Raw genomic sequence first — 15,323 nt, 5'->3', positions numbered from 1 at the left:
CAATTAGAACATTTCTCTACTAATCATTTGTCAGATGAACCAACAATTCAAATTACCTTTTCTCAGCTGCCTGTTTTGTGCTGCATTCATTTTCTCCCCAAATGTGAACACTGAACATTTCCTATATATTCAAAACTACCGTGCAAATTCAGTGTGGCCCGAGGTGGCTCATTTTTCCTTGTCACTACTGATAACCTTTAGCTGGCATCTCACCAGGGGGCGCAAGTTACTCGCTTGTGTGATTATTGCTGCCTCGCCTAGTCTTAAAAGGTGTCCGCTAGAATTGCGTCAAAGAAGGAGCCTCCAAAGAGTGCAGTGCAGGCAGTTTTCACACAGTGCAGAGCCGGGAGCAGTAGCAGTGCTTCGAGCAACAGACACATGGTGCGGATCAGCATGACATCTTTAACAGGTTGTCTTTCACTCTTCTTCACCAGGACTGGGCAGAAGGTAAAGGTCTGGTTCGCTTATGTTGTCTGCAACTAGTTGATCAGCTTCATGCTCCAATTTCCCACTCTGCAAGCTCATTGAACAGATGTTAGTGTTTACTTCACTAAGTCATCATGCACGCCTTGTTATTTGGTTCTGTGATTCTAGGACCAGTGTATTGCCCCATCTGCTTTGTGTGATTTTGAAGAAACTTGTCTTCATCACTAGCCAGCATTCTATCTCACAACATTTGCCATGGTTGATGATGTTATGGTCATGTAATGCACCCAGTTGTCACACACAGCTATATCAGGGGCTTACATCTAGGTTATTTTTTTTTTTTAAATTGTGTTTGTTTTATAATTTTTATGTATGTGAAACATCTGTTCTAAGCTTTAATACTTGTTTTCATGATGTTTTAGAAGCTGGTGGGCTCTCTGGCAGTTAGATGTCCCTCTTAAAAATCTTCATAAGAAGGGATGGGAATTTGTTTGGGGATAGAGCCAGCAGACTGGATTTGAGGCGATTAAGACAGCTCTAAGTAACCTGCAGGTATTAGCGATTCCCAATTTTGAAAAGAGATTCAATCTCCAAACTGACGTGTGTAACGCTGGGGTGGCCACAGTCCTTTTGCAGGAAGATGCAAGTGAGAGATGACCTTCTGCCTTTGCCTCGCGAGTACTGGTGGGACCTGAACTTAAGTATGAGTGTGAGGCTCTGGCAGTTCTGTTCACTCTTCAAAAGTTTCAGTTTTATCTTGAACAGAGGTTTGACTGAGAGACTAACAACCAAGCCTTAAGTTGGGTTTTGGCTCATCCACGGAAGACAGGCAGGACTGCCCCACCGTATTAGGAGTTCAGATAAGCAGGTGACCGATGTGCTCAGCTGTATATTTGAGAAGGGTGCCCACGAACCCATTTTTAAAGTCTTAACTGAGATACCTCAATTATTTTCTGACCTCAGGAATAAGCAGGACCAAGATCCTTATTTAGATCCTAGAAGGAGTTAGTTGTTAATGGGTGAGCAACTTCCCAGTTATTCCTTGAGAAAGGGTATACTTCCTCGTGAAGTTGGGAAATTTGCCGAGCCAAAAATTTGTTTACCTGTTGAACTCGTAGCACCTGTATCTTGTTATTTTTGTAGTCCCTTATTAGTGGGCATCTGGGTCTCTATAAAACATCTGCTAAGGTCCATGCTCATATAACATAGATATTTGATGATTGGTTCAGGAGTGTGAATCATGCAAAATGGTGAAGCCCAGTTCCAACACACACAAAGTCTTACTGTGCTCTGAATGGGAACAAGGCCCCATGGATAAAGTCTTCACTGATTATGTGGGTCCCCTGCCTTGAACAAGAGCTGGAAACCATTTTATGTCATTGTTGTGGATGACTTTTCTCATTTTGTGTGGCTTTTTCTAAATAGAGGGGTTACTGCCTACCTAATTAGTTGCCATTTAACTCAAATATTTTCCTGTTTTGTTACACAAAAGGTGCTTGTCAGTGACAATGCCCTTGCATTTGTGTCACAAGAATTTAAGCAGTTTTGTTTTGCCTTTAAGCACTTTGGGATCATCCCCTATTACCCTCAGTCTTCCTTTTCAGAGAGGGTTAATTGTAATCTTAAGGCTGCCTGAATTATTTATCATGCTAAGAATCAGAACAAATGGAACATTTCCATCCCTTGGATGACTGCTGCCTTCAGATCAGCACAGCATGAGGATTCACTCTTGGCTGATTTGTGGAGTATAAAGGATCTGGTGCCTGATTGGATTACCCTTTGCCCGATGAAGAAAAACTGGGATAGAGCTAGGAAGGACATTGACCTTGCCCATCACCATCAAGCAAGATGGTATAAACAGGGAAGTAGACCCTTTTGTGACCGAGTTGGAGATAAGGTTTCTATTTGGAATTTTAGCATGGGTGGTAATCAGGGTAATGGTTTCACCATGAAGCTTGCTCCTAGGTTTGTGGGACCATGTGCAATTGTTAAGTTCCATTAACCTGCTAGTGCACAACCTGGGGACTGGGAAAATCTTGAAGGTTCATGTGAGCGACATAAAAACTAGCTAAGTAATGTGTTTCTCTCCTATTCTCATTTAAAATAAAAAAAAAATAAAACAGGGGGTAGGGTTTTAGGTTTGAGAATGAGAGACTGAGCCATGGCGGCTCATTTCACCTTGTCACTATCAATAACTTCTAGCTAGTGTCCCACCAGGGGGTGTGGGTTACTCCCTTGTGTAGTTACCATGTCTCACCTAGTCTTCAAAAGCATCTCCTAGAGTCGCACCTAAGGATGAGCCTTTGAAGATCACGGCGCAGGCAGTTTTTGCACAGAGTGGAGACGGGGGCAGCAGCAGTGCTTGGAGCAACGGACATGCAGCACGAACCAGTAAGACATCTTTCCCGGGTCATCGTTCACTCTTCTTCACCAGGACTGGGCAGAACGCAAAGGTATGGTTTGCTTATGTTGTGTGCAACTAGTTGATCAGCTCTATACACTGATTTCTCACTCCGCAAGCTGCTTGAATATATGTTTGTGTTTGCTTCACTGAGTCATCATGGATGCCTTATTTGGTTCTGTGATTCCAGGACTAGTGTATTGCCCTGTTTGCCCTGTGTGATTTTGAAGTACCTTAAGTTAATCTGTGGGCTAGCATTCTCTCTCAAAAAATTTGCCTTGATTAATGTTGTTATGGTTATGTACTCCCCCCCATGAACCATGGACCTTGCCGTTGGTGGGGAGGCTTGCGTGCCTCAGAGATACAGATGGCCGTACGATAAGTGCAACCACAACGGAGGGGTATCTGTTGAGAGGCCAGACAAACATGTGGTTCCTGAAGAGGGGCAGCAGCCTTTTCAGTAGTTGCAGGGGCAACAGTCTGGATGATTGACTGATCTGGCCTTGTAACACTAACCAAAACGGCCTTGCTGTGTTGGTACTGCGAACGGCTGAAAGCAAGGAGAAACTACGGCCGTAATTTTTCCCGAGGGCATGCAGCTTTACTGTATGGTTAAATGATGATGGTATCCTCTTGGGTAAAATATTCCGGAGGTAAAATGGTCCACCATTCGGGTCTCCGGGCAGGGACTACTCAAGAGGACGTCGTTATCAGGAGAAAGAAAACTGGCGTTCTGCGGATCGGAGCATGGAATGCCAGATCCCTTAATCGGGCAGGTAGGTTAGAAAATTTAAAAAGGGAAATGGATAGGTTAAAGTTAGATATAGTGGGAATTAGTGAAGTTCGGTGGCAGGAGGAACAAGACTTTTGGTCAGGTGAATACAGGGTTATAAATACAAAATCAAATAGGGGTAATGCAGGAGTACGTTTAATAATGAATAAAAAAATAGGAGTGTGGGAAACTTCTACAAACAGCATAGTGAACGCATTATTGTGGCCAAGATAGACACGAAGCCCACACCTACTACAGTAGTACAAGTTTATATGCCAATTAGCTGTGCAGATGATGAAGAAATTGATGAAATGTATGATGAGATAAGAGAAATTATTCAGGTAGTGAAGGGAGACGAAAATTTAATAGTCATGGGTGACTGGAATTCGAGAGTAGGAAAAGGGAGAGAAGGAAACATGGTAGGTGAATATGTATTGGGGGAAAGAAATGAAAGAGGAAGCTGTCTGGTAGAATTTTGCACAGAGCATAACTTAATCATAGCTAACACTTGGTTCAAGAATCATAAAAGGAGGTTGTACACATGGAAGAATCCTGGAAATACTAGAAAGTATCAGATAGATTATATAATGGTAAGACAGAGATTTAGGAACCAGGTATTAAATTGTAAGACATTTCCAGGGGCAGATGTGGACTCTGACCACAATCTATTGGTTATGAACTGTAGATTAAAACTGAAGAAACTGCAGAAAGGTGAGAATTTAAGGAGTTGGGACCTGCACAAACTGATTAAACCAGAGGTTGTACAGAGTTTCAGGGAGAGCATAAGGGAACAATTGTCACAAATGGGGGAAAGAAATACAATAGAAGAAGAATGGGTAGCTCTGAGGGATGAAGTAGTGAAGGGAGCAGAGGATCAAGTAGGTCAAAAGACGAGGGCTAGTAGAAATCCTTGGGTAACAGAAGAGATACTGAATTTAATTGATGAAAGGAGAAAATACAAAAATGCAGTAAGTGAAGCAGGCAAAAAGGAATACAAACGTCTCAAAAATGAGATCGACAGGAAGTGCAAAATGGCTAAGCAGGGATGGCCAGAGGACAAATGTAAGGATGTAGAGGCTTATCTCACTAGGGGTAAGATAGATACTGCCTACAGGAAACTTAGAGAGACCTTTGGAGAAAAGAGAACCATTTGTATGAATATCAAGAGCACAGATGGGAATCCAGTTCTAAGCAAAGAAGGGAAAGCAGAAAGGTGGAAGGAGTATATAGAGCAGGGCTTCACAACATAGGTGCTCGCAGAGCAAGCTGTGAGCCGCAAGGCGCGAGCACGGAGGAGCGCGAGCACACTACCCCCACTACCAGACCAGAGCAGAGAGTGGGGAGAGTCACGTGGGGCACACAACAGCTGCCTCCAGTCAATGAAAATCCGCGGCCTCCTGCAGGGATATCACTCACGAATTATTACTGTGACAAATGAAACAAATAAAGGAGAATGTACACGTGCCACATAATTTTATTAGCTTAGTGTATGCCTCTACATTCGTATTAATTTGTGAACTGTTACACAATAAAAGGTGTCACTGAAGTGTGGGATTCTCGGTTATCTTGTACTTTTTGCTCTTTACAATTGCGTCTATGTTTGGAGTAATTGTTCTTGTGCATTGTAGGTGCAGCGTGCAGTTTAAATTTTGATCAGACAATGCGCTTCTCAGGCGCGTCTTGCTACATTTCATTGCAGAGAACAGTTGTTCACAAATATACGTGAAACCGAACATTGATATTATTGTAGCCACCAGTTTGTGCAAACGAGGAAATCTATCCTGAGGGAAGTGTCTGTAGAATTCCACAATGTTTTACTTGTTCTGAAATTTGTCTCTGTATTCTCTGTCACACTGCAGGTCAATAATTTCTAGTTGCAGCTCAGGACGAATCTCTTCAATATTTGCTGAATACGGAGAGGAGAACAGATCAAAATCACTGTCTAATGCTGTCAGATCTTGAAAGCGTTGAGCAAATTCTTGCTTAAGGGCAGCTAAACTATGTGAATAACATTCACAGTCTTGCATGGATCATAATTTAGGAAAATGAGCTAGGTTTCCTGTTTCCAGCTGACTCACCCAAAGTGACAATTTCATTTTAAAAGCTCGTATTCGATCTATGAAATGAATAATTAGCAGATCTTTACTTTGTAGTGAAATGTTCAAAGCATTCAGATAGCTAGTTAAATCTGCTAAGAACGCGAGATCACATTTCCATGAAGGCTCTTTCAATTCAAGAACACACATGTTACTTATTTCCATGAACATATTTATCTCATCTAATAGGCAAAAAAATCGATTTAATAATTCGCCACGACTAAGCCAGCGGACCTCGCTGTAATAAGGCAGGCTACCATACTTGCTTTCTAGATCCTCAAGAAAGCTTTTAAATTGCCTGTGTTGTAGCCCATGCTTCCTTACATAATTGGTTGTACGAAGAACACTCATCAAATTTTTTAGAGTGATACTCTTTGCACATAAGTTTTCCTAGTGGATCACACAGTGAACGCCCCTTATTTCATTCGGCACGGTCAGTTTTTCCATTTTCTCTTTCAACAGCGCAACGAAATCTGATTTTTTCCATGTCATCGCTGGTGCAACGTCTGTAGACACCGAAACTAAAGTATTCCACAACAATCCTATATTTTCAACACTTTCTTCAACACTACTTAAAATATCACCTCCGGTTGTAGTGTTCTTCATGGCTACTACATTGAGGAGCTCCTCCCTCACCTGAAGATCTCTATTAACACCTCTAATAAATATGGCAAGCTGCGCCGTTCCAGTGATATCAACACTTTCGTCCAGAGCTAGAGAATACGCCATAAAATCTTTACAGAAATTTGCAACCTGGCTCTGGACGTCGTCTGCCATATCCTGTATGCGACGCATAATGGTCATGTTAGATAATGGCACAATCCAAAACTGTTCAACTTGACACAATTGTTCCGCTGCAACTACCAAACATTCTTTTATTAAATTGCCATCAGTGAAGGTGTGCAGGGATTTTGCAAAAAGCAAAGCAATTTTGTAACTCACTCTGAGAGCTGCCTCAGTTGATTTTTCTTCGTCTTCGGATAGCTTCCTTTTAAGTTATAACTTCCTGTGCACGATCTGGTCCATCACATTTTCCACTTCCGTAGTCTTTCGCGTGGTAAGTCATGTAATGTCGCTGCAAATTAAATTTCCTAAAAGAATTCAGCGTTTTGTGACATACTAAACATTTGCAACACCATCTTTTTCTGTAAACAGATACAATTCCTTCCAATGGGGGTCGACCATCTTTTTCTGTAAACAGATACAATTCCTTCCAATGGGGGTTGAACTGCGAAAGCATGGTTGGGGTTACACAATGGCGACTTGACATGATTCTTAACCAGCGAAGTGACTGTTAGAGCTGATCGTAGTACTTTAAATGTTACACAGTCGGTACGAATTCAATAGGCACGCTGCGGCCCTATTGAAACGTGCCCGCGCGTTTCCCCTCCCTCCCTACTCTGCGACCTTGCACCTGCTCACGAGCACGTGCCTGAGCAGACGCGAGTACTCGCGCTCAAAACCGGCCAGTTGTTAAGCCCTGATATAGAGGGTCTATACAAGGTCAATGTACTTGAGGACAATATTCTGGAAATGGAAGAGAATGTAGATGAAGACGAAATGGGAGATACAATACTGCGTGAAGAGTTTGACAAAGCACTGAAAGACCTGAGTCGAAACAAGGCCCCGGGAGTAGACAACATTCCAGTAGAACTACTGACGGCCTTGGGAGAGCCAGTCCTGACAAAACTCTACTATCTGGTGAGCAAGATGTATGAGACAGGCGAAATACCCTCGGACTTCAAGAAGAATATAATAATTCCAACCCAAAAGAAAGCAGGTGTTGACAGATGTGAAAATTACCAAACAATCAGTTTAATAAGCCATAGATGCAAAATACTAATACGAATTCTTTACAAACGAATGGAAAAACTAGTAAAAGCCGACCTTGGGGAAGATCAGTTTGGATTCCGTAGAAATATTGGAACACGTGAGGCAATACTGACCTTACGACTTATCTTAGAAGAAAGATTAAGGAAAGGCAAACCTACGTTTCTATCATTTGTAGACTTAGAGAAAGCTTTTGACAATGTTGAATGGAATACACTCTTTCAAATTCTAAAGGTGGCAGGGGTAAAATACGGGGAGCAAAAGGCTATTTACAATTTCTACAAAAACCAGATGGCAGTTATAAGAGTTAAGGGGCATGAGAGGGAAGCAGTGGTTGGGAAGGGAGTGAGACAGGGTTGTAGCCTATCCCCGATGTTATTCAATCTTTATATTGGGCAAGCAGTAAAGGAAACAAAAGAAAAATATGGAGTAGGTATTAAAATCCATGGAGAAGAAACAAAAACTTTGAGGTTCACCAATGACATTGTAATTCTGTCAGAGACAGCAAAGGACTTGGAAGAGCAGTTGAACGGAATGGACAGTGTCTTGAAAGGAGGATGTAAGATGAACATCAACAAAAGCAAAATGAGGATAACGGAATGTAGTCGAATTAAGTCGGGTGATGCTGAGGGAATTAGATTAGGAAATGAGACACTTAAAGTAGTAAAGGAGTTTTGCTATTTGTGGAGCAAAATAACTGATGATGGTCGAAGTAGAGAGGATATAAAATGTAGACTGGCAATGGCAAGCAAAGCGTTTCTGAAGAAGAGAAATTTGTTAACATAGAGTATAGATTTAAGTGTCAGGAAATAGTTTCTGAAAGTATTTGTATGGAGTGTAGCCATGTATGGAAGTGAAACATGGATGATAAATAGTTTGGACAAGAAGAGAATAGAAGCTTTCGAAATGTGGTGCTACAGAACAATGCTGAAGATTAGATGGGTAGATCACATAACTAATGAGGAGGTATTGAACAGAATTGGGGAGAAAAGGAATTTGTGGCACAACTTGACTAGAAGAAGGGACCGGTTGGTAGGACATGTTCTGAGCCATCAGGGGATCACAAATTTAGCATTGGAGGGCAGCGTGGAAGGTAAAAATCATAGAGGGAGACCAAGAGTTGAATACACTAAGCAGATTCAGAAGGATGTAGGCTGCAGTACATACTGGGAGATGAAGAAGCTTGCACAGGATAGAGTAGCATGGAGAGCTGCATCAAACCAGTCTCAGGACGGAAGAGAAAAACAACAACAACAACAACAACAACAACATGGTTATGTAATGTGCCTACATCTTATCTAGTTAAAAAAGAAGTTTGTTTTAAAAGATTTATGCAAAAGAACCAGTTCTTGGTTTTAATATCTGTTTTCATAATGTTTTAGAAGCTGGTGTGCTCTGGTATTACTGTTATCCAGTCCTTTTAAGCATGTTGTGAGCTTCAGCTAATGGTAAGACTGTAGCCAGTTGTTTATTATATCCCTTTCCAGAAGAATTTCCAGCTCTCTTTCTGTAGTTCTCTGTCAGCGAAGTTTATTTCCTATGGCATACCAACTTATTGGAAACACTCTAAAAGTGCAATTGTTGTTAAACCACAACTTTACTTGTAGTATAAGCTAGTCAGAAATTTATTTTTCTTGTTTGTTAATAGCACTTACTATGATGTAGGGAGTGTGTTCCATGTCAGCAGCTTCTTGCTGCGTGGACCTGGCTTACTTGTGGCCGTGTGTATGTCTCTCAAGTTTTTCCTAGCGCGGTTTGCTATTTGTTTGCAGTCAAGTGTCTTGGTTGTCTTTGCTGAAGTTGAGTATCTTATGTTATTTGACTTGCACTATGAACAAAATTTTGTTGTCAGCCATTGATTATGTGGCTTCACACAGGAAATTTTGTCTTTAATACATATTGTATTCTTGTTCCAAATTTTATTGAAATTTTTTTTTTGGTGTAAACCTTTTGGGTAATCCCTGTGTTATGTTTGTTAATATACAGGGTGTTACAAAAAGGTACGGCCAAACTTTCAGGAAACATTCCTCACACACAAATAAAGAAAACATGTTATGTGGACATGTGTCCGTAAACACTTAATTTCCATGTTAGAGCTCATTTTAGTTTCGTCAGTACGTACTGTACTTCCGCGATTCACCGCCGTGATTTCATACGGGATACTCTACCTGTGCTGCTAGAACATGTGCCTTTACAAGTACGACACAACATGTGGTTCATGCACGATGGAGCTGCTGCACATTTCAGTCGAAGTGTTCCTACGCTTCTCAACAACAGATTCGGTGACCGATGGATTGGCAGAGGCGGAGCAATTCCATGGCCTCCACGCTCTCCTGACCTCAACCCTCTTGACTTTCATTTATGGGGGCATTTGAAAGCTCTTGTCTACGCAACCCCGGTACCAAATGTAGAGATTCTTCGTGCTCGTATTGTGGACAGCTGTGATACAATATGCCATTCTCCAGGGCTGCATCAGCGCATCAGGGATTCCATGCGACGGAGGGTGGATGCATGTATCCTCGCTAACGGAGGACATTTTGAACATTTCCTGTAACAAAGTGTTTGAAGTCACGTACGTTCTGTTGCTGTGTGTTTCCATTCCATGATTAATATGATTTGAAGAGAAGTAATAAAATGAGCTCTAACACGGAAAGTAAGCGTTTCCGGACACAAGTCCACATAACATACTTTTTTTCTTTGTGTGTGAGGAATGTTTCCTGAAAGTTTGGCCGTACCTTTTTGTAACACCCTGTATATCATTTGGGGGTTTGCCTAATGTCTTAGACTTGAATTTGCTTGAAGAAATTTATCTAAAACTGTTGTAATTATTTTAATTGGCAGGTTTATTTAAAATTGTATAAATTAAAAATTTTTAAATAGCCAATATTATGAAGGTCTTATTCTTTGAATGTCTTTGGGGTTACGATTATTGTAATTTAATGGCTGTCTCATTCACCATTTTGAATGCCTGTAATGCCAAATTAACTTCAATTTTTTCTACCTGTTTAAAAAAAATGTACCGCATTTACTCGAATCTAAGCCGCACCTGAAAAATGAGACTCGAAATCAAGGAAAAAAAAATTTCCCGAATCTAAGCCGCACCTGAAATTTGAGACTCGAAATTCAAGGGGAGAGAAAAATTTTAGGCCGCACCTCTAAATCGAAACAAAGTTGGTCCATTGTAATATGAGACACAATTTAGGTCGAATGAATGACGATACAGCTACAGTAGTTTGGTTGGAGTCGTAAGCTTAGCAGTTATCCTTCAGCAGGTAGCCATTGCTATGCGTCAGGCGCTCCATCCATATTTATACGGGTATCTTCGTCTGGTTTGAACTGATTGCTTATTTTTCTTTGATCTGATAAGTGCCGTTCTCTTTGTTATAGGTGTTTACGTCACTCTACGCTGAAAATGCATTACTGTACTGTGTCATGCATTGTTTGTCGCATTGTGATAACGAGTGTTTACGGCCTGTCGCCGCCCGCAGCATGGCTTGCTTTTGTGTACGCTACCGCCGCTTACAATTAAAAAAAAGAGAGAGAGGAATCGTCTCATTAGCGAAACAATGACAATAGACTGCTATTTGTTGTTACTTACACTGCTGCTTACTTTGATAATGATCAACAAGCACCAAATAACAGACTGCGTATGATAGAAGATGTTCTGAACAAGAGTTTAGCGAAAAATTTTCTCCGTTTAAAAATCTTTGCAGACACCTCTTTAGTACATTACATTCTGCACAGAAATTAGGGTCACCTTAGATTTAAAAATCTAGTCAATAGCCGTGCTTCATTTCTGACTTTATCACTATTAGGCATAAGAATAATACGAATATAAACATGACATGATATGTATATTCTTCCGCGTTTGCTGTCGTCTCACTCTAGTTTCGTAGTTTATTAGGCGGACAGGATTTAAATGAGATAGCAGCAAACACGAAAGAATACATTGCAAAATGTTTATATTCGTATTATTCTTATGGTGAAGAGAATACTGCATGTGATTCACAATTCATATAAGTTCCTATTAGTAACCATCTCTTCTCACAGGTAGGAAAAAATTCAGAACGTAGAGTTGGCCATATTGACAAACATCGCAAACAGTCTTGCCAGTCGGATTTTCGTAGTACATTGAAATGCTGCTACATTCGAAGATGAACAATACGGAATTTGTATTCACTTCGTTGCATAATGTATGAAAATGCAGTGGTCGAAACTCGGAGTGGAGGAAAAAGCTTGTCTTCCAGCTTTTTTTTTTTTTAAGTTTATTTACTGACACAGAGGTTTTGACGCCAGTCATATATTTGACAGCAGAAGTTAGTTGTGGCGGCACCTACCAACATTTTTCAGAACTTCCGCCTACTTTGCACTCGATTCTAAGCCACAGGCGGTTTTTTGGATTACAAAAACTGGAAAAAAAGTGCGGCTTAGATTTGAGTAAATACGGTAAATGTAAATGTTGTTGTCCTAGGATAAATGACATTAGTTACAGGGGTCTAGTCCTTCCATTTCATTTTCCTGATCCTGGTAATTCCCGATTTCAGGTGTGATTCAAAAATTCACTGACAGATAGGAAAAAAAGCTGATCAACCTCATGTGGTTAAGACTTTTTTTCTGCCCTAAAGTACAAGCAGTAACAGGTTACTCCATTCCTTAGATGAGGTAAGTCTCTACCGCAGAGGCAGTAGCATAACGTCAGCTCCCCAGTTTGTCAGGCCCTTACGAGTGAATGAGCTCCTGTCACATCTAACTTGTTAAGTGTACTATCAGTGCTCAATACCCAAGCAATACGGAGAAACAATTATGTTCATCTTATGTATGTAATGCCGGTGATTGAGCTTCAGTGGTATGGAACTTTGGTGAACATTCTTTGGACACCAGTGGACCAATGCAGTCAACTGAATTTGTATATGGACCTTTTCACAAATAATACAAGTGACACAGGTCCATTTCAAAGTACCCAGCCATATCTTTAAATTTAAATGAGGGCATATAACGCACGGAATAGTGGGAAGAAACATGACAGCACAGAAACCAACAGTGCATTCCTACAAATTGTTTATGGCTTAAAAAACTGGACATGCAACAGACAATTCGTAATGTCCACCATAAGAATGCACTAACATCTTGACAACTTACTTGGTCGTATCTGCAGGTGAGAGACCTCAAAATCACAAGGTGATTCAAATGCTATGAGCAGTATTGTAACCTGCAGGTCACTTTATCCATGAGACTATACAATTTGAAACACTGACATCCACTTGTGTTACAACTACCCTCACATCAGAAAAACTGGCCACGTGCAGGTACGACTCGCACACTGAGGGTTCTGTACAAACTTAATTTTTTTTTATATATATATATATATATATATATATATATATATATATATATATATATATATATAGAAGGAAACATTCCACGTGGGAAAAATTATATATAAAAACAAAGATGAGGTGACTTACCGAACGAAAGCGCTGGCAGGTCGATAGACACACAAACATACACACAAAATTCAAGCTTTCGCAACAAACTGTTGCCTCATCAGGAAAGAGGGAAGAAGAGGGGAAGACGAAAGGAAGTGGGTTTTAAGGGAGAGGGTAAGGAGTCATTCCAATCCCGGGAGCGGAAAGACTTACCTTAGGGGGAAAAAAGGACAGGTATACACTCGCACACACGCACATATCCATCCACACATACAGACACAAGCAGACATATTTAAAGACAAAGAGTTTGGGCAGAGATGTCAGTCGAGGCAGAAGTGTAGAGGCAAAGAAGTTGTTGAAAGACAGGTGAGGTATGAGTGGCGGCAACTTGAAATTAGCGGAGATTGAGGCCTGGCGGATGACGAGAAGAGAGGATATACTGAAGGGCAAGTTCCCATCTCCGGAGTTCGGATAGGTTGGTGTTGGTGGGAAGTATCCAGATAACTCGGACGGTGTAACACTGTGCCAAGATGTGCTGGCTGTGCACCAAGGCATGTTTAGCCACAGGGTGATCCTCATTACCAACAAACACTGTCTGCCTGTGTCCATTCATGCGAATGGACAGTTTGTTGCTGGTCATTCCCACATAGAATGCATCACAGTGTAGGCAGGTCAGTTGGTAAATCACGTGGGTGCTTTCACACGTGGCTCTGCCTTTGATCGTGTACACCTTCCGGGTTACAGGACAGAATCCCCCACAGAAGAACCACAAAAGTGCCCCACTTGTGACAGGATACTTTCCGGGACTGGACCAGACTCTGAATGTGGCTCTCCAGCAGGGATACGACTTCCTCAAATCCTGCCCTGAAATGAGATCCATCCTTCATGAAATCCCCCCCACTCCGCCAAGAGTGTCTTTCCGCCGTCCACCTAACCTTCGTAACCTGTTAGTTCATCCCTATGAAATCCCCAAACCACCTTCCCTACCCTCTGGCTCTTATCCTTGTAACCGCCCCCGATGCAAAACCTGTCCCATGCACCCTCCCACCACCACCTACTCCAGTCCTGTAACCCGGAAGGTGTACACGATCAAAGGCAGAGCCACGTGTGAAAGCACCCACATGATTTACCAACTGACCTGCCTACACTGTGATGCATTCTATGTGGGAATGACCAGCAACAAACTGTCCATTCGCATGAATGGACACAGGCAGACAGTGTTTGTTGGTAATGAGGATCACCCTGTGGCTAAACATGCCTTGGTGCACAGCCAGCACATCTTGGCACAGTGTTACACCGTCCGGGTTATCTGGATACTTCCCACCAACACCAACCTATCAGAACTCCGGAGATGGGAACTTGCCCTTCAGTATATCCTCTCTTCTCGTCATCCGCCAGGCCTCAATCTCCGCTAATTTCAAGTTGCCGCCACTCATACCTCACCTGTCTTTCAACAACTTCTTTGCCTCTACACTTCTGCCTTGACTGACATCTCTGCCCAAACTCTTTGTCTTTAAATATGTCTGCTTGTGTCTGTATGTGTGGATGGATATGTGCGTGTGTGCGAGTGTATACCTGTCCTTTTTTCCCCCTAAGGTAAGTCTTTCCGCTCCCGGGATTGGAATGACTCCTTACCCTCTCCCTTAAAACCCACTTCCTTTCGTCTTCCCCTCTCCTTCCCTCTTTCCTGATGAGGCAACAGTTTGTTGCGAAAGCTTGAATTTTGTGTGTATGTTTGTGTTTGTTTGTGTGTCTATCGACCTGCCAGCGCTTTCGTTCGGTAAGTCACCTCATCTTTGTTTTTTTATATATATATATATATATATATATATACACACACACACACACACACACACACACACACACACACACACACACACACACACAGTTCATCCATTCTGTGAATCGAGAATCTTGACCATTTTTGCCTTTTAGCAACAATGATACAAGCAATATATCAGTCCCAGGGAATCCAAGATTTTCGAGAATGTTTTAATTTTAGTGACATAAATCTGACAAAAAGTCATGCAGCGCACAGGCAATCATTATTATAATAATCAGTAGTTCTCCAGTCAGGCTGACTGAGTTGCAGTGGTACAACTGAATGTGGAACTACCGATCATTATAATCTCAAGTTTGATGACACACAACAAAAGACAAAAAAATATATTTGTTTCTTGTGTTATAATTACAAATTAACAATTTTTGGATTTTTCCTGTACTTTTATTGTGAAATGTCGCTTCTTGCCAATTTTCATGATTCTATGTCAACGGGAAGTAACCTATAGGGTTTGATGGTGGGTTCGCGAGTATCAAAATATGTGACGTAGATTGCTATATCTCTTAATTGCATTGACTTAGAAGCTTCAATA

At 41.4% G+C, this 15,323-nt stretch overlaps 1 protein-coding gene across 2 annotated transcripts in view; it reads right to left on the bottom strand.

The window, feature by feature from the left end:
- The window catches only part of LOC124778849 (nucleolar complex protein 4 homolog A), a 163,823-nt gene that overhangs the window by 25,083 nt on the left and 123,417 nt on the right, over positions 1 to 15,323 (bottom strand). The window lies entirely within an intron of this gene.

This window comes from Schistocerca piceifrons, chromosome 1 (assembly GCF_021461385.2).
Source record: "Schistocerca piceifrons isolate TAMUIC-IGC-003096 chromosome 1, iqSchPice1.1, whole genome shotgun sequence".
Lineage (NCBI taxonomy): Eukaryota > Metazoa > Arthropoda > Insecta > Orthoptera > Acrididae > Schistocerca > Schistocerca piceifrons.
Note: the sequence above shows the minus strand (reverse complement) of the source record. Positions and strands in the feature narration are given on the sequence as shown.